The 20286-nt window shown below is 45.9% G+C and overlaps 2 long non-coding RNA genes across 2 annotated transcripts in view; one reads left to right on the top strand and one right to left on the bottom strand.

Annotated features, from left to right (window-relative positions):
* Positions 1–11109, top strand: part of LOC135390051 (uncharacterized) — a 43935-nt gene extending 32826 nt beyond the window's left edge. The window contains exons 3-5 of the long non-coding RNA XR_010421680.1: positions 2200–2316; positions 5789–5894; positions 10540–11109. This is a non-coding gene — a long non-coding RNA (uncharacterized LOC135390051). The remainder of the gene's footprint in view (positions 1–2199; positions 2317–5788; positions 5895–10539) is intronic.
* On the bottom strand, positions 1921–18121 carry LOC135390052 (uncharacterized). Its single transcript, XR_010421681.1, has 4 exons — positions 18069–18121; positions 2474–2585; positions 2224–2309; positions 1921–2005 (listed from the first exon to the last, which is right to left on the bottom strand). It is a non-coding gene; the product is annotated as an uncharacterized LOC135390052 (long non-coding RNA).
* Between the last annotated feature and the right edge of the window lie 2165 nt (positions 18122–20286).

The raw sequence follows: 20286 nt of genomic DNA, 5'->3' as shown, positions 1-20286 counted from the left end.
TCGGGGCCAGCCATCGGTAGGCTTCGCCATGAAGAGCCAATCAGTAGGCTTAGCGTGGTTCGGCTTAGAAGTCTGGATCAGTAGGACCAATCAGCACAAAGTGTGTGTGGTGCCAGTAAAGAGTTGCGCCACAAGGTAAATAGCGTGGACCAATCAGGGGCAAGCCATCGGTGTGAAGGCCCAATCAGCAGACTTAGCGTGGTTCAGCTGAAAAGTCAGTAGGCTTAGAATGGGCCAATCAGCATGAAGTGGTTGGAGCCAGTAAAGAGTTGCTCCCTCAGTGGAACGAGGGCCAATTGGTAGCGGCCAATCAGAGCGCTGGGAGAGCGCTCATTAGCGCGGACCGGCTTAGAAGTCGGCAGGCCTAGAATGGACCAATCGGCATGAAGTGGGCGGACGCCACAAGGTAAGTTCGAACATCTGAGATAAAGCCGCAGCGTGGCCGCTGCCGGGGCCGCGCCTGGACAGTAGGACCAATCAGCGGAGCCGGTTAATTAGCACGGCGGGCGTGCACCAATCAGCGTGAAGCAGGGGGCGGAGTCAAGTAATTAACATAAAAGGGGCGGAGCTATGGTGAACCAATCAACGCGATCAGTAGGTTTAGCGTGGACCAATCAACGTGAAGTGGGGCGGAGCCAAGTAATTAGCATAAACGGGTGGAGCTACGGTAAACCAATCAAAGATCAGTAGGCTTAGCATGGGCCAATCAACGTGAAGTGGGCGGAGCTAATGGCGGCCAATCAGATGGCTTTGGATTTGGCTTGTGCATGGATTACAAGTGGATTGTGTTGGCTTAGAACTGGATTGTGTTGGCTTAGAATCGGCCATCTTGGATTAGAAAAAGGATGTCGTTATAGCGCTCGGTTCTTATGCCGCTCGAATATTATGCAGTCTAGATCTATACTACTTGCAGGTGATGCGACGCCCACGTTTTTCTTGATTCGCATGCGTAAGATTGGTGCTAAATATGGCATCCGAAGGAAGTGTTGGATAAAGTTAGTTGTGCCATGACAATTTTAAATGATGAAGAACAGAAAAGTGTAAGAAATTGCTTTATGGTCTATTTCAGCACTGCAACGACGAAGTCTCAATCCGCCACTTAATCTAAAACGAAAATTATAAAAACACGCCGTAGTTGGCTGTTAGAACTTTCTGTTCTACGCCATTACGAGCGACCAGTTTTATTTATTTATTCGGTTCCTCTCTTTAGAGCCACACGTTTCACCGCCGCGGAGGGAAACCTTTTATTGCCTCTCCTCTCTTCCTTCTCCCTCTCTCCTCCTTCTCTCACGACTCTCAACATTCAACATGCATTTTGAGGGGGCAATAAAATGCGAAACTTCCTTCTCGCAGAATGAAGGATGCCGTTATCTTGGCAGACGTTATCTTGGCTTCCGACGCAAAGGAAATAGAATTCGCATCGGTAACGTCGTTCGCGATGCGTGAGCGAAAGAAACAGCCATTTAATATACCTCGCTCCCTCTCCTTCTCAAGAAGCGCGACAATGCTGGGACGAACTGCATTGGTCTGTTTAAACGATCTCCCGCGATGATTGGGCAAATCGTTTGAGGAGACCAATGAGAGGTCTTTCCTCATTGCCGGACATCTTGAGAAGGAGAGGGAGAGGGAAAGCATCAGCATCGTTTCCTTTCTTTTTTTCTATCGGTCATAAATCACGAAGGACGCAACCGACGAGTGCTGTTTCCTTTTTGTTTGTGTCAAGGTAACGTCACCATTCATTTTGCGAAAACACGCAACCGGTTCGGGACTGAGACGGCGTCCTGCTGTGTAGATTTGGATTGTCTGTAGTCACCACGACTATTGCAATGCAATTAAATTGATGCACCAAATAAGAAAATTTTGAATGGTTGTGATGTGACGATGAGTGAGGTAGAAGAGATAGGATAAAATTTTATTTCTTCGCATTGTACGCTACATTCTCCAGAATACGATTTCAGAAATTATTTTTTCGATGTGCACAGTTACAGCGTCCTTCTAAAGCGCACTGCAAGAAAATAGAAAATTTACTGTAAGCGCTTCGCATTTTGTTGGTTAAGTGACACATTATGAAATTCTTAAAAGCAAAAAAAAAAAAAAAAGAAACTGTACAGCTGATCTTTGTTGATATTCGCCTTATGTGTGTTACGATCTTCTCTGCACCTCCGTTCAAGTCCGGTTCCTAAGGAATATTCATTTCAGGGGAAAACTATAACCAAAGCCTACCTGAAGCGCTGCAGCTACACGTGTGAAATGCCCTATCTTCCAAGATCACAGAAGCGGCGAACACGGAAAGAACCCAGATGGACGCCCTGCGCGGTAAGAACCTTCGTGACGAGCACATCTTAGTAATCGGAGTAGATGTATACACGCAAGGCGTGTCCGCCTATTTGTGTGTCGATATGCTGCACGCGCCTGAGGTTCTTTTGACGTGCCCCTGAAATATCCAACAGACTTGGCTGGAAGCAGTGCTTACCTCCCCCTCGACGGGTATCGAACCAGCGATCTTGCGCTAGGGAAGGAAGCCAACACGTTGCCGACTGTACTACCGAGGACCGCGCACAAGTTCCCCTTGACAGTTGCAAAAGCTACAAAAGAGAGGTTTCGTTGTACGAGATAAAGATGACATCTTTCACAGCAATTTCACCTGACGATACCGCGCCATTCTCGTGCCATTCATACACCTCTTACGCAAATGCCTCTCGTGACAGCATTGTATACGTATTAGTGCGACAATAGTGCGACAACACGAGGCGACTGTCATGAGTAAGTCACGGGAGTTTATGCAAAATTAATATTTTTTGAATGCGTTCTAAATGATATTCTAAAATCTCTCCACACATTACCACTCACAACAACATAAAAATTCAATGTTTCGTGTCTCATACAATTGCATATTTGGGCATCATTTGACCGTCATGTAATATGACAGTTACATATTATACCACATATTTCGGAGCTATTTTGTTGGATGTTATGTCACATTTCGGCGCTTTCCTTAACGGCTGCCGTTCCCTGTGTTGTTGTTCTACTGCTCACAGCTAATTTCAACAGGGAGGACGTCTGCCCAAATCTCGTGTTCTTGCTACGCATCTAAGCTACTACACTGATTTTAGGCTCATTCGTGCTACGTAACAGTGGATTCGGGTAGTACCACTAGCACCCAGAACCAAGTTCTCAAAAGAAAGCCCGCGACATGTAGTCAGCGCGTTCAAGTTGTGCTTGATAAAAATAAGGGAATCAAATTATTGCAGTGTGTGAGTGCCGTTCTCAGAGCCAATAAATATCACAACAAAGAGCTGTCTGCACACGGCGTAGATCAGCTATAGGTAGCTAGCTAATTCGCCGGAGTAACATCCAGCGGCACAGAGCACATTTTCGCCGTACATGGCTTTCTTAACTGGCAAAGCAAGAAGTTGTTAATCGTCCCATGTAAAAATGCATGTGGAAGTGTGTGTGCACACCTTTGAAAACGTACGTATATGGCTGTGGTGGCATATAGCAATGATCAACGAGGAATATATGAGTATGCACGCGTGAACGTGCTTTCCAACTGCATGCATTTTCATTTCTACGTATTTCAGCAGTTCCAAGGCACACAAAACCTTCTGCGGCAAAATTCCATGCATCATAGTATTTCTGCATATTTCGTGCATATTTTGACGTTTTGCGCAGCATATCTGCGTACATATTTTGGAAGATTTTTGCGCATAAACTCGCGGGCCCCAATCATGACCATGCACAGCAGCGAGAAGACTTACTCCATAGCGACATTTGGTTCCCGAACTATTATACACACAAATCGAAAGAATATTAACAAATTTCACGAAGTACGTACTGACACCCTTCGCCGTTAATGACCAGAGAGGAACTTTAAGGAGCACGGAGGGCACTCCGAACACACATTGCACGCATTTTTCACCGCGCTCTATGAACATACTACTTTACCTTGAGGAACTGTCACGCAAATTGTCATTTCGAAAGCGCAAATTTGCTGAGAGAGGTAGTTAAAAAAAAGTGCAGGCGGTGTCCACCCCGCCAAGCTTCTTTTCGTGGTTATTGGCTGTCTAGAATCGTCTGCGAGCGAGAATGTCTAGTCGAATGCGTGAGTCTAAGGCGTGCGTCGAAGAAGACGCATGCCTCACGATTGGGTGATTGTTATTACACATACTGTGAGAACTGACGGGGTGTCGATATAGCTTGCCGTTGTTGGCTGCACACGAGTGGGCATCGTCACGACTATAGCAAAAAAAAAAAAAGATGAGAGAGACAAGAGAGTTGACAAGTGAGTGAGGCATATAGGCAGGAAGAGCGACGGAGGTTCACTGTGGATGGGAGGTGCACTAGATTGGTCTTTTATTCGCGAGGCCCGCTTCTTGAAGAAAACGCATGAGGTTACGAGTTTCTGTAAACTCGCAACAGAACTTGACCACAAAGCACGCTTTTAGTCAATGATCATCCCGAATGACATCGTTCTGCCCCTCATGTTCATCTCAAAAGATATCGTTATCTGACCTGATTTGTTGAAAACGGGAGGCGTACGCCTTTTGTGTGACACTTATGCTGTTCATAATTGTCACAGAAAAGGCGTACGCCTCCCGTTTTCAACAAATCAGGACAGATAACGAAATCATTTGAGATTTTGGTTGGCTAGGGGCGTGCTATGAGGTGAAGTTCATTTCTAAGAGAGTAGCCAACCATCATCCCGAATGATATCGTTCTCCCCTGTGGTATGTTGAAAACGGGAGACGTAAGCCTTTTTGGATCATTATGTACTGCATAAGTCATACTACAAAACAAGCGTACGCCCCCAGTGTTCAACAAATCAGGGGCGAGAACGACGTCATTCGAGATTATAGTTGGCTGGGAGCGCGCTATGCGTTGAAGTTTATTTTTAAGAGGTCCTGGTGACGACTGTGCTGTCTGGAATTTTTCCTGGGTTTTCCTCAGACGCTGTCAGGCATATCTCGGCACAGTTCCCATAGAAGTCGGCCCAGGACGCACCTTCCCCCACTGCGTTAGTCGTGATGTTGCCCACCTGTGTGAGGCCGACAACGACGAGCTCTTTCAGCACTACCACCACCACCCATTTTGAAGAGTGATGAGCTCATCAAATGCGTAAAATGGGCTTCGAGCTCGTCAAGCTGCTTACAACTTTTTGTCCCAGTTATCCATAGAAATATTCTTAGTGAATAGAAGTTTGATTTATTCGTTGACTAACTACCTACTAACAATGTAAAATATCGATGCATCTAAATCCCGTTTTCGCCGGGGACTTGGTGATGCACTGCTGCTTCCCTGGAAACTACTTGAGGCATGGCTATATAACCTCGAGATGATCGTGGATGATCCAGCACACGCACGTCGTTACGCGTGCACTGAATTCCCACTAGAGGAGGAGAGGAGGAAAGCGAACGTGTGGTTTGCACAAGATCGCCGAATCGGTACGCTTGTGCGAACCTCTAACCACTACACTCTGAAAACTGAACTTCACCGCATAGCACGCTCTGCGCCAACGATTGCCAAGAATGATCGGGTTATCGCTACTGATTCGAGGAAAGAGGGCGGCGTACGCCTTTTTCTGTTAATTATCATCTATGCAAATTGACACGAAAAGGCATAGGCCATCTCTCTCTTCGAATCAGAAGCGATACCCTATCATTCGTTGTAATGGTTGGCGTAGAGCGTGCTATGTGGTGAAGTTCGGTTTATAGAGTCTAGCTAACGGCTGCCACTCAAGCTCAAAAATTCATTTGTGATTCTAATCCTACGGCTTGCGATGACCTTTCAGAAAGGGCCTTTCGCGAAGAGCCATAGGGAAAGTGGATTCTATTTGGTCTACTCAAAGTGTCCAGGCGGGGAGTGTTATTAATACACAGATGGATCTCTTCATTTAAGTGAGTATGACAAGAAATTTTTTATCACGCAACTAGGTAATCCGGTGTTACCAGCTTCGTGACATGTTGAGGCGCCATTGTAGTCACACTAAGTCGGATCAATGTTGATGTACAAGCAAGGAGAGCGCTTCCGGGAAGCTGAAGGGTATATTATTCGAGTACAATAATAAACAAGAATCTAACGAGGTCCAATAAAACTCCAACGTCTCTATGTCAACTCCCTGCGGTCCCCAGGGGCCCTATTCCGAGCCGCTGTCGAGCGGCAGCGACGGTGTCGATAGAGGAGTATCGGTAGAAGACGATAACGAGCACCGGGAACGACACCTGCCACTTTTGGTATTCCCATGTAGCTTTTAACGACAGTGCGCTTGATTTGTTGACTGTCGGTAGAGGTTAAGACGTCTGGGAACGAGACGTTGCACTCTGAGCCAATAGTGTAGCAGGAGGAGAATCACGCGGAATGCCTTATTTTGGAAGCAGACGACGACGACGACGCGTTGACGATGGAGAAGTCTCGCGCTTCTCGCTCAGTGCACGAATAATATGAAATTGTGTTGCTGTTCGTCATAGAGCACCGCACTTTAGTCACGGACATTTTGCTGACGACCTACACGCAATTAGAATCAGTGGGCAGAATCAGTCGCGATATTAAATTCCCAGAGAAGGAGCTGTCAGGACAGTTAACAAGTGGAGAAATGTAAGCTTTAGGCAGACCTTTGTGTATTGTTTGATATGTATGATAGGGGGTGGAGAATTGTCTCTGTGGCAAAGTGGTTTCAATAAAGGCGTTTCATCTGATACAAACCCGTTGTCGCCCGATCTAAACACCGGCGCCAACCGTGATTGTGTTTAGCCACGCGAAGTAACTTGCAGCCGTCTTGACAGCTCTCGCTCCGCTTAACGACAGTATCATCCACCATATCGACAGGGTGGAGGCTGTCGTTCCCGTGAGCGACACCGTCGCTTACGGGCGACGCGTTTGGAGCGCAGGGAATACCAAATTCTCTTCGATAGCGTTACGTTGCGTCACATACCACGTGTTCTCGCTCCCGAACGACACGTTCGCGCTACCGACATAGATCGGAATAGGCCCCCAGGATACATGCGGTGCAAAGCGTACAGAAGTTTCCAGCGGAGGATGTGCTTTGCTCCTCCACTGTGCTGTATGCGAACAACACCTGTCGTGACTGATGAAATCAAGTAAACATAGGGGGGGGAATATGTTTATTGAGAAAAAAAAAAAAAACAAGGAAAGGTTAGTCAGGCAAAGGCCGACTTGCTATTCCTTTCGTAAAGAGGAACGGAAAAGGAAAGGGGACGAAAAGATAGGAAGAAAACGAAAAAAGGAAAGAAGGCGGCATGAAAGAAAACGAAAAAAAACGAAAGAAAGAAAGCGAAAAAAAAAGGGAGAAAACAAAATAGAGGAAAGAAAACGAAAAAATAGAGAGAGAACGAAAAAAAAAGAAAGAAAAGAAAAAGAAAGAAACGAAAAGAAAAGGGAAAGAAACGAAAAAGAGGAAAGAAAACGAAAAAAGGAAAAGAAGGAAAGAAGCGAAAAAAAAGAAGAAACGAAAAAAAAAAGAAAGAAGCGAAAAGAAAAGGGAAAGAAACGAAAAAGAGGAAAGAAAACGAAAAAAGGAAAAAAAGGAAAGAAGCGAAAAAAAAGAAGAAACGAAAAAAAAGAAAGAAACGAAAAAAAAAGGAAAGAAAACGGAATACACACACACATACACACAGACAGATACACAAAAGGGCCTTAGAGGCTGGTCGAGAGACCGGTTGCACGGAGAAAGCTCAAGAGGGCAGTCGTAACTGCCCCCTGGTTGTGCAGGACCGGGCCGAGCAGGGTGGCCAAAGAGACGTTAGGGTAGCCAAGTTGTCGCAAGTGGCGTTGGAGGACGAGTCTTTCTGGGAGGTACCGGTTACAGAATAGGAGGTAGTGCTCGATGTCGGCTTCCACATAGCAAGTTGTGCAATCGGGGGAGTTCGTCTGGCGCATTTTATGCAGGAGTGAGGGTGTCCGTGCAACATTCATTCGAAGGCGGTGGAGGAGTGATTCTTCAGCTCTATTGCAGCGGCAGGCAATAGTGAAGTCCTGCATGGGGTCAATGAGGCGTACGAAATGATGATATGAGGTAGAGTCCGCTCGGAACTGCCGGGTACGGACATAACGCCACCGACGAATGTGCAGGGAGCAGACAGAGATCGTTAGGGGCAGAGGGGTGGCAGGAAGAGCTCTGTTAGATGTTGCGTCTCTTGCTATTGTGTCTGCGCGGGTGTTACCCAGAAGGCCTACGTGTCCCGGGATCCATTGAAGCGTCACAGAATGGCCAGTTACCGCAAGTTGTGTCAGAGCTTGTAGTATGAGCGTGTGGAGAGTGCATATGGTGCTGGGGCGAAACGAGAGCAGCAAATCCAGTGAGGCCTTGCTGTCAGTCAGAACAACCCACTGTGCAGCCGGCAGACCGAGCAGATGCTGTAGAGCAGAGAGGATGCCGAGGAGTTCCGCTTCCATAGAAGACATTGGGTATGGGAGGACAACGGCTTGCTGAAAGTCACTACCAGGGATATAAAATGCAGCACCCGAGCTGTCTGCCGTGACTGAGCCGTCCGTGTATACCTGGCGATGATTCTGATACGTGGAGTGCAAACAATGGAGAGCGAGTTGGAGGGCTACAGGTGCGGGAGTGTCACGCTTGCGCTGAAGACCAGGGATGGTGGAGCAGATATCAGGACGCGCAAGGGTCCACATTGCTGGCGCATATGTGGGAGTGGTTGGGGAGGGAGGAAGATGATCCTTCAGGCGGGCGATGGTCTTGCCGAAAGCCGAGTCAGGGCATTCGTCGTCAATATGGCAAAGATAGTGGTGAGGGTGACTGGTTAGATAGCGAGAATATACTCGAAGTGTATCAGCATCCCGCAGAAGAGGGACAGGAGTCTCCCGTGCTTCAGCAACATAGGCAAATTCATGCTGAAGGTGCAGAGAGACTGCTTCTTGAGTAAGCACTTGGGGCGTTCTAAATGTCACTTCATTGCTCCTTCGAGGAAGCGAGTGACAATCTCGAACGGATAAACAATACAACTTGTCTCTTACGGCCATATACTATACTCCAAACTTTTGTTTCTTGGAAAAGAGTTGCCTTAAATATATGAAGTGGCCAACAGACACTTCCGTCCTCATTACGCCTAAAGAGAAAGTTCGCTCCCTAGCGTTATACTTCTGTCACACGGGCGGTCTTATTGAAACCAATCGCCACTGAAAATGTACGTAGCGCCATCAGGTGTACAACGTCACCGTGTCAAGCTGTCGGGGTGCATTGGATCCAACGCTGCCTGAGATCGCCGCGCAACGGAAGTGCTCGAAAAGCGCGTAGTTCTAGTTTCGGCTTATTTGCATAGCGAAATTTGGCATTGTACATTGGCATCAAAGTACGTTCGCTTCACAAGGTGTTTAATAAAGACGGTGGAATTGAATAATGACTGGCTCCAATTCTGCGGTCCCGCATTTCCCAGAAAACTGCAAATTAATAAGTTAATTAATGAATTTTATCTAGTTAGTCGTTCCGTAGTTGCAACGCTGTCCTACAGGATGTTCGCATGGCCGTATAACCCGTTCTCTGCGAGATTTTTTAATAAAAATTCTGTAATGAATAAAAAATACACCACTAATATATATCGTCCTTGGTTAGAGAGCTAATAAATAAGCTCTTACACCAATCAGCTCCATCGGTACAGAGTACGTGGCCCTCTCACGTAGATTTCCTGTCGCTCTTTCTATGCTCGAAAAGTGCGTAGTTCTTATTTCGGGTCATTTGCATAGCAAATGACGATGGATAGATAACAAGAGCGATGGATATTTCAACACACGTGCGCGTTTGAGGGTTTTTTTTTTAAACAAGGAATGACTTTCAACGAGGAATATATCCGGTTCTGTTATGGCCCTTTTACGCGGAACCCTTTAATTAAACCAGGTGGTCCCACCAGCATCAAGGTCAAGAAAGGAAGGTAAAACTAGAGGCGGGGACACTTCCTGCCCTAGACGCACATGTCGCGCGCGCTTCTTTGCGAAACTCAAGTAGGCGGGACTAAAGCTTAATGTTCACTTTTTTTTCTTTTTACTATTTCTGTTGCGATACTGTGCATAGTTTTGTTGGGTCTCTGGTTATCCATGGAGGACTTCATACTTCTGTAAAAAAAAAAAGTGAAGTTCGCTGGGCAATTTTCAAAGTTCAATTGAAAAAATCAGTTTCCCTCAATTAAAAATTGTCCAAAGCCTTCCTAAATGGCGGCAAAAGTTTCTAGAAGGTAATTGCCGAAAGTCCCACAACCCTCCGGCGAGTACGTCGCCAATCAGGAATTTTTATCACTTTAGGTGAAACACCCTGTACTTCCACTTTCAAGGTTAAAGGCTGATTCACAATACAGCGTTTACGGCTCCATACGGCGTCTTACGTCTACCATCGTTCCGTCCTGAATGATGTTCCGTTGCAGTCATTCGCTGTCAGCGGACGTAACACGCAAGCACAACCGTAAACGCAGCAGTGCGAGTCAGGCGTAAGCTGAAGTCCCACGCATCATTTTGCTTTCAAGGGATTCTTGAGCTGGAGATGACATTTTTGATAACTGATGTTTCGTTTCTTTTCAGCTACTGGTACGGGCTTCACACGGGTTTCTTACTTCTGACCACGGTTTCTGGTATCACGTGTTAAGCATTCTCCCTAGCAAATGCACGTGCTCATTATAAGAATTTCTATGTTATTGGTACTTATAATCTGCTGTCTTCCCAAGCCAGCGTGGGCTCGTTGCGCAGCATGGCTGCGCCGTCTTGCACACCATAAACACAACCATCCACCAGCCATCATACCCCGTGCTGTAATTTTATTATCCTCTGCTCGACCACATTGGCATGGCAATATGCCTACACATATGGTTTAAGAAATTTACGACGACAAATATGTGTGAGGATAAGTCGTGGCAAGTGAATAGTAACACAATGACTTGGTGCATGCTGCAAACAAAGCAACCAGAAGCGGAAGGTTGGGCAGAGAATAATGACATTCCAGCCTACATGTGGCAATAGGTAACATGGGACTCTTGAAACTGGCTGACTACATTCATGTAAAGACGGACGCAAAGAAGACTACCCACGTGGGACGGAACTACAGCTTCCCGTACAGCATGGTAGCTACGTGAACTGTTAACACATTTCCTTCATGCACAGGCATTGGTCGCTTATTTGTTCGAACGAAATAAACCGCTGTTGCTGCTGCTGATATGCATCTACTGAGTTTCTTTAGAAGGGGATCTACCTTCTGGTCCTTCGGTTGCAAACCTTCATCAGAATCTTTGAACAGAAGGGACCAGGAGAAACTTCTCATTTATCAGGAGTTCCATTTACTCAGGGAATCTGGTGTATCTGGGTATATTAGACACTGTCTTAGATTGCATGTAGAAGTGCATAAGTTGTAAACAACCCTTGTGCGCATTGCTGTTGCAGATATAGTTTATAGAAAGAGGAAATATTAAGATATACAGTCTTTGTTGGTGACATCTCGGAATCGCTTTGACTCTGGGTCGTTTCACACGATGCATCTTTATGAGCACAACTGGCGGACAAACCGGATTACTTCAGGGAGCAACCACCACGTGGCGCACTTATGATTAGCTCTCCGTCGAAACCCTGGCAAAGAAGTTCGTGCGCTCTCTCTCACAGCCGTCCTTTCCACGCTTTATCAAATTTGTACCTTCAAGAGGCGAGGCTCTTCCTCAGCGTACATTATCTTTCACGTGTTTGAAACTGATATTTTTTCTTCTGTCGTTCCGTCACTTCCCTACACTCTTAAAAATGAACTTCGCCGCACAGCACGCTCCTAGCCAACCATCATCCCGAATGACAACGTTCTCGCCCCTGATTTGTTGAAAACGAGAGGCGGAGCCTATTTTGTGCCGTGCATAATGCACAAGATAGGCTCCGCCTCTTGTTTTCAACAAAACAGGGTCGAGAACGTTGTCATTCGGGATGATGGTTGGCTAGGAGCGTGCTGTGCGGTGAAGTTCATTTTTAAGAGTGTTGTAGCACACATTGCTGCAGTGACGTTGAAGCAACATTGTAAATGTTGTCCAATGTGCAGCAACATTTTGCAACATTTGTTAACATTATTGTAATATTACCAAAAGTGGGCCAACGTTACTATCTATTTTACGATGTTCCTGCACTCTTAAAAATGAACTACACAGCATAGCACGCTACTAGCCAACCCTCATCTCGAATGATATCATTATCTGCTCTGATTTGTTGAGAACGGGAGGCGTACGCCTTTTTTGTGACACTTACGCTGTTCATAATTGTCACCAAAAAGGCGTACGTATCATTCGAGATTATGGTTGGCTAGTAGCGTGCTATGCGGCGAAGTTCATTTTTAAGAGTGTGCAACGTGACAGTGCAATGTTTCTCCAGTGTTGCTAGGGGACAATGTCTGAACGTTCCTCAGTCACCTTCGAGCAACATTACTCATCCAAGCCACTGGCAGTACCCTATAATCGCGCAAAATTTTCAAGACGGTTGTGAAAATATTATCTCAAACATTGCGCGAACGTGGGTAATGCCTCCTTGAAAATTTTTCGCCAGCAGCGATGCCGGAGAACATTTCCGCAACATTGAGACAACGACCCTTCAATATAAATAAAACAAAGAGGGAATGTGTGTGTTATATTGCTGCGACATTGAGACAGCGTCACGGCCATAGTCCGTCAACGCAAATGAAATATAGAGGCAACATTTTTGTTATGCTGCTGCAGCATTGAGACAGCCTTACAGCCATAGTTTCCTAACAACAATACATTTTCAAAGGGGCGCAAAACAGGTCGACGAACATTCTCCAATTATTATGCCCAATGAAAGAACGTAGCTCGCGATATACAAATATGAAATTATTTTGCTTCCAGCGAGCATCTTTAACACGAAACAATGCCACTCAAAGAGCATAAACCCCGCAAGTCTGTCCTTATCCTTGGGACCGGGTCACGTCACCAAGTTCCAAAGTATAGCAACACCGAATTGTAGGCGCTGAAGACGGGGGAGATTTCGCTTTCCTAGCCAATAGCGGACCCCATTGAGAGAAGCTGCAGCTCGCGAGGGAACCGGTTGCGGGAACATCGCGGTGACCTTGTGGAGCAATACAGCACTGAAAACATAGTGCGCACGTGAAATAGAATATTGAGGGTTTTTGGTACAGTTTGAACAGGCTGCCTTGGATTGGACAACTGGGAATATGTTTAGAATTGACCTCACTTCTCGATATTACAACAAAATTAAAGTATAAACGTCCCGCATTCTAAATGGCTGATGAAGCGTGACGTCAAAATGACGTTCACTATTGTCGTCAGGACATCGCAGGGCGGGGCATGAGAGCGAAAGAGTGCAGTGAATATACAGGATGTTTCACGAAAATCCCCAACCTGAATAATTCGTGAACAGGTGGTGCTATCGAAGAAATTTCTTTTTTTAAAAGATCCTTGGAACATCGGCATTGAACTGAGTAGTGAGCGGCTCATTTGCATACGCTCCCTAATTAGATAAACATCTTAACTTTTAACTTCCACGTTTACGGAACCTCTGTTTTACGCATCGGGACTTTCAGCGAAAAATATTGCAAGAAAAAAACTGCATCGACACTTAGTGATTTTTGCGAGTAATTAATCGGTTTCGGTTTACATGTTTCTTGCGCGGAGTAGTGCACCAATGCGCTCTTTGGATCAGCTATCCGACTGTCAATTTCGTGTTCATCCGCTTGGTTGACACACACAATTAAAAGTTGCGATGTTTTTCTAATTAATGAGCGTATGCAAATGAGCTGCTCACTACTCAGTTCATGGCCGATGTCCCAGGGATCTTTAACAGGTAACAGAAGTTTCTTGGCTAGCGCCACCTGTTCACGAATTATTCAGCCGGGGAATTTTCGTGAAACACCTTGTATATTCAGTCGGTTTGGAGCCATTATTTACTTTTTGCGACAACTATTTTTGAAAACGTTCACCGTCGGAAACGTATCACAGTGCATTAAAAAAAGTGCGCCTCGTACACGTGTTTATTGCCCCTTTAAAACAACATTTGTGTTATGTTTCTGCAACGTAGAGAGAGCGTTGCAGCCATATTTCACCAACACAAAGACAATGTGGAGCCAGCATTTGCGTTGTATTTTTGCACCATTTAGACAGCGTTACAGCGATGTTTCTTGGAAAAGAAATACAACATTTCAAGCAACATATTCATAATATGTCCAGGTTTTGTGAGGGGCCTCGTGCATTCCTCTCAGTTACTATCCCAGTAGCACAAGCCTGACTTAAAACACAACAGTTAAAAGACAAAAGACAAGACACAACAGTTAAAAGACAAGTTAAAAACATTGCACTTGACAGAAAGGGATGCCAGGAACGTTGTTGGGTATACTTGAGCAGGGAAGGGTAACGGTAACGGAAACAGTAACGGTATATTACCGAAATTGGAGATGGTAACGATAACGGAAACGGAAACGCGTACCACTGTCCTCTATTAGCGGAAACAGAAACGGAAACGAAAATGATCGTCCGGTATTGAATTCGGGTAATGGCTGTTACTGTTGTGCGATGACATTTCAGTGACTTTTCATTTTATTTTTGTATTTGTATGACTCCATTCCCTGTAATGCTCTAAATACTACACGACAGCGTGGAAACACGACAGCAATATTGGATATCGAGGGTGCATCACTCGCTTACTTACTCGTGACATTGCCTACATACATGACATCAAAACATGAGACTTACACAACACAGACTCCACGCACTTTACTCCACCATAGCACGAGGATGACAGCATATGATATTTTTTTTTTTTTTTTTACTTTCTTCATTTCACCGTGGCTATGGCAGCATTGTTTACTACTGAGAGCGTCCGCCTATGAATGCGACATTGGATAAAGGTTACGCTCATCTTGGGTTGCTGGACTCAGAGTGACTGAAGACAGAAGACTGACTGAAGACATGTTCCTACACTTCTTTAAAAATCCTGCAAGATGGGCGCATCCCAACGACTTAAAATTACTTGTGTAGTGTGTGCGCGTGACATCGAAGCAGCACTTGGGCAAAACAGGGTGCTGACAGAGCCGGACGAGCTGTCCTCCTGCAGCTGTGTAACAGCCGTTCCATTACCGGAAACAGTAACGGAAACGAAATTAGAAGCTGGTATCAGAAACTGATAACGGAAACGAAAATATAGCTGTAACGAAAATGGAAACGGTAACGAAAATACGTCCGTTATCCTTCCCTGTACTTGAGTCGTTATAGATACATGGGTTAATTGCAAGGATGTATCATCGTCACCGTTACAAATGCTTTACGCCCCACTACAGTTAATCAAAGTACCTCAACAGTTTTGTGTTTCAGTATATTCTCCACCCAGTGGGAAGCGCAGGCGGCTTCCTCCGCAGTATCTACCTCCATAGGGTAGCTCTACTGCTTGATCACAATACGGGGTTTCCCCACCTCCAGTCAAAGGCACGGCACTTATGTAGTCACGCATTGAAATATGTGTACATACGGTGCCGCAATGTTCTTGCAGTGTTGTGTACACGTTGCTCGAGTGTTCCAAATGAATGTTGCAAATAAAGTTAAAGTTGTGGACATTAGTGACATTTGGGAAACGTCGCAGTATGACACTGGTGAAGTGTTGCCCTTCGGTGCTTCCTGAGGTGTGTGCAACAAACATGGATGTAACGCTTTACAATGTTGTAGAAACATTGTATAACTGTTGCCTAGATGTTGTGTTGTGCTAAAGAAATATGGCCGTAACACTGTCATAATGTAGCGAAAACATTACCTAAATGTTGCCACAATATTGTGTGTGCGTTGAAGAATATTGCTGTAACGGTGTCACAATATTATGGAAACATGACGGAAATGTTGCATCAATGTCGTATTTGTGTTGGGCAAACATAGTTCTAGTGCTGTCACAATGTCGCCCAAATGTTATCTAACAACGTTGCTGCAACTGGTTTTCAAGAGGACATTAGCCACGTTTCTGCAACGTTTGAGTGAAACATTACCACGACGTTCCGGCAACAAATTGTTCTACTAGGGTTGAGGTGACGGAAATTGAACTCTGAACTGCTTGGATATCTTAAGGTGGCTCATAGGCAAAGCACGCTCAGAAAGCCGATACCCAAAGCTGATCGGCTTATACTGAGGACGCACCACTAGCCGGTTTCTATATGCCAAGGCTTTTATCCTACAGCTGGCTAACCTTTTCAATGACTTCCATCTTTCATCGTTAATTTCTTAGGCACTTGAGGCTTTGTATGTGTTTGTCTTTTCTATGTGTTCCAGCATCAGAACATCAGTTCTCTCATGTTCAAGGCTTTTAGGTTTGTCAAATTCAATCCGAGAAGTGTTGAACGGTGTCTAGGTAACCACTTGATGACATACGATGTGTGTAATGACCTATGGTATATACAGTACATGAACCGTCCACTGATACACGAACATCGCATTGCACCGGGCATGGACCGAGTGACTGGGAAGTAAGACCTGAGGACCACAATTGCGTATCATATGAAATATGAGTTGTGTTCTTGCTTGCCTGACATAGAACTCCTGTTCCAAAGTATAGTGCGCTAGAAATTGCATAGTGCCTTCTATTACTTCTTCATGTGTGAAGTCACTGCTTTCAGGCCAGGCGCACAAGACAGACAAACTTCCTCAGAAACTTCACCCGTTAAGGATGGCGATGTGAATACAATCTTGCATTACAATCAATGCGAACAATCTTGTAGAGAAGGTGATGCCCCCCCACATGTATCCTAACTGGTGGTGATGGAACGTCCCAGCGGGTAGATGTGCGTGGCCTCACGCTGGGACAGTGGCGGTATAACTCTGCATCAAGACTTTATCACGCATATTCATGGCGCCCGCGTTTTTTCGAAGATAGATCTAATCAAAGCCCACGACCAGATGCTGGTCAATCCACCTGACATCCCACGCACGCGCACGCGCGACGATGAGCAATCTCTATATTCGTAAGCATCATCACTCGTTTAAAGCATATATGGATCACCATTTGGACTTCTTGGATTTGGACTCTGGATTCCCGAAGCAAGATACACACAACGTGTATTGAGGACATTTTGCTGTTGGCCACTGGTGCCGCCTGTGCTTGGAATGTTTTTGCCCCGACCATTTCGCCATTAACATTACAATGATTTCCTTTGAAACTAATCTTTTTTGTTGCCTTGATGTAGGTAGCTTGCATGTCTACAGATAGATAGCTGACCCAATTTGTAGTACAGCAAATTAAGAACGCTGAATTTAATGTGCTTTTTCCAGAAAGGAATTCGAAGTGAGTACAGTACCTTTTAAAAAGTAAGTCAATTTTATTTCTGCGTAGCGCCTATCCGGACAAACGTGCACTTGTCCTTACACTGCACCGTTGCGCCGCGTCTAGAAAAAAGCGATAGCTTTGAAGCACGCATTTGTGTTACACGCATTATTTTTCGTCTTGTTTTACACAACAAATAAAGAAACACAAATCATACAGTCGTTGCTACCCCAGTGCGTTCCTGATTCTCTTAAAGCAAGGAATGTGCAGCTTTGGATACTAGATATCTGTCCTCGAAAATAACTAATAACAGCGTTCTGCTACGTAGGTGCAGTGGACTCCCGAAATCGCGTGTTGAAATGAGAAAGATAAGAGCTAGCCCATTCACGAGTTTGCGGACGGTGTTTCGTCGAAATCTGCCGGGGGTGTCTATTTTAAGCGATAAGCAAAGCCACGCTAATTAACATTGAGCTAATGAGAATAGTTGTGCGTCAAGTAAATCACTAGGTGCGGAATGAATGTTCTGGTACAAAATGACGCCGAAAAAAAATGTTCCGGGAGAGGAGCTAAAGGCAACCGTTTGCGATAAAAAAGCATGGTCGATCCATTGGTGGATCGTACGGAAATGCGTTAGCATTAAAACTTCAATACTCTTAACCTCCTATCCCTACAACCACCCTTCACGAATGTTACGCAACCCTTCACACGACCCTACGCAGCGCTAAGGAAAGACAGCATCCGCCGCCAAACGAGCCTGTTAGGGGCTCCTTCCGACTCAGCTGGCAGCGCAGTCTCTGCCTACTTTCGTCGGTGCTCCTACTCACAACTTTCATAATCCACGGCGAGACCACGCTGACACGTCCGAACCTTTCGACCGCCATAACTCCAGTGGACAGTGTGCAGCGTCGGGCGTTCTCCACGCAACCTCTCCCCCTCTCCACTCACCGCGCATGCGCGCCGCGCTGTGGCTAGAGATAGGCCACGCCGTGATTTTTGCGTACCGAGGACTCTAACGCATTAAAAGAGTGTTCGCAGAACGCATTGTGTTTGCGATAACGGTTTCAGAAGCATGATAAGCCAATCCTGCTGTTTATTTGAATTGCCAAACTAGGATTTGATTGGTCCCTTTACCAATCAGCTTGCGCGGACTGTCCCAGGGCTGGAGCTGCGGGCTTAGGTCCAACGCTATATACTAAGAAATGCTGCTCCTTATTTTTAGTTTTAGCACGGTCCCTTGATAACTTCCGGGTCACGCAGCTTCTCCATAACTCTATTTGGGAAGCTTTGCCCAGGGACCAGAGTGCCCGCGCGGAGGCGCTGCCATCGCAACCCGGGAAGGAAACGCCTGCGTCTCCCATTGCAGGACACGTGTTTCGGCGGTTGTCGCGTCGTAACTGTGTGCTACCAGCATGCCAGAAACATGCTGCGTTACGAAATGTTGCTCTGGGGATCCGGGAGGTGGCAAGGTATCCATGTTCGCGTTTCCTGCAGGTCCTGACAAGCGTGAGAAGTAGAAACATGCCATTCCTGGCATTGAAGATAGGCACTTCAGTTTTGACTCTCCTCGCACATGTTTCTGCGAGAAGCACTTTGACCACAGCGACGTCGTGTGTTACGACTAACTCATTGTCAACGGCGATAAAGTGCTGCACAAGCGTGGAAAGCCCAAGCTTGGAGAAAATGCAGTGCCGCGCATATTCGACGGCTGCCGTCGTATCTGAGCACGCCGAAACCGCGAAGCCGTTCCGAGCCCAGGAAAATGGCCCCGTAAAAAGATAGCGTGCCCCGTTAACACCAACAACGAACTCGGTGCTTTTATGGATAGAATCTTAAAGAAAAATTGCTCCAGCAACTCAGGCTTTTGAGCTGATTTGGCTCCCAGGGATGGTAACTGGTGCAATAATCGTGTAATCGCCGTCGATCAATCGCGTCAAATACTAAGTGGTCATGTAACTGTCTGCGATTAACTGGAGAAGGTCCTCTACGCGCTAAATGAAGTACGCATTATTAAAGTTGCTTAGTTGCATGGCAGGATAAAATGCTGCTCGAGATTGCTTCACAGAAGCATGTCGGACACATGGCGGTGCCTTTCAGTCTCGGAAAAGAAATGAGGTCGACACGAGTTGATTAAAACAAGAGATGAACGACATGGACACAGCGGCTAAATTTCGTGACATGTCTGAGTCAGTCGAGATCCTTTTAGAAACTATACTTTTGTCTTAATCAGCTTCGCTGCAGCAATTGAGAGTAACCGTGTATTCACACGAGCGTGCTTTCTGACGGCGCAGCGACTGAAGGAGCGAGAGGGTAAATGATAAGCCGCTGACGCTCCGCCCTTCTGGAATGCCTGCACAGATAGCGTTCCAATGTGCTGTCAGCCCAGTTGCCGAGGGTAACGTTCGCGCTGCGGTTGAAGGTAGCAGCATTAATTTTATGTGCCCGGCGCTTGGTACGCAATGGACGAAGGAAGGCGAACACTGGTGGCTCTTGCTGTTCTCATTGATGATAGCGAATGCTACCATGAAAAAAGCGGTTCAGGAAGATATGAACGACAGAATGGGTGTTGAGGAAAGAGCACGGACTGCTAAATAGCCTGTAACGGGAGCAACGACAGGAGGACCCATGTGTGTACCGCAAGGTTTTGAGAATGGATGCGGCTACTTTTGAATAGACTCTGCTCCGCATAGCAAAGCGCATATGGAGGGTATAGAGACGAATATGTGGGACAGTATACTAGCGAGTGATCGTCTTTCCGGAACCCATCTGCAACAGGTTCGTTCGAATTATGTGCGCTTAAACGTGCCTCTAAAAAGCATAAAGCGTTCGTAAATAAGACTGAGCGGGAAAGCGCGTAGGAGAGAGTGCTATGATAGTTGTGTGCCTCCGTTTTCAACCGTGACTCGCAGCAGACCGACGGTGTTGAGTGTGATGTAAAGCAGAGACTGTTGTGTTGCTTGGTATATGATGAGAAGCACGCACCGTCAGATTCAGGTATACTCTTTATTCCGCCATCTTGATAATCTCCCTTGGTTGCCAGCACAA

Source organism: Ornithodoros turicata, chromosome 3, assembly GCF_037126465.1.
Source record: "Ornithodoros turicata isolate Travis chromosome 3, ASM3712646v1, whole genome shotgun sequence".
NCBI lineage: Eukaryota > Metazoa > Arthropoda > Arachnida > Ixodida > Argasidae > Ornithodoros > Ornithodoros turicata.
Note: the sequence above shows the minus strand (reverse complement) of the source record. Positions and strands in the feature narration are given on the sequence as shown.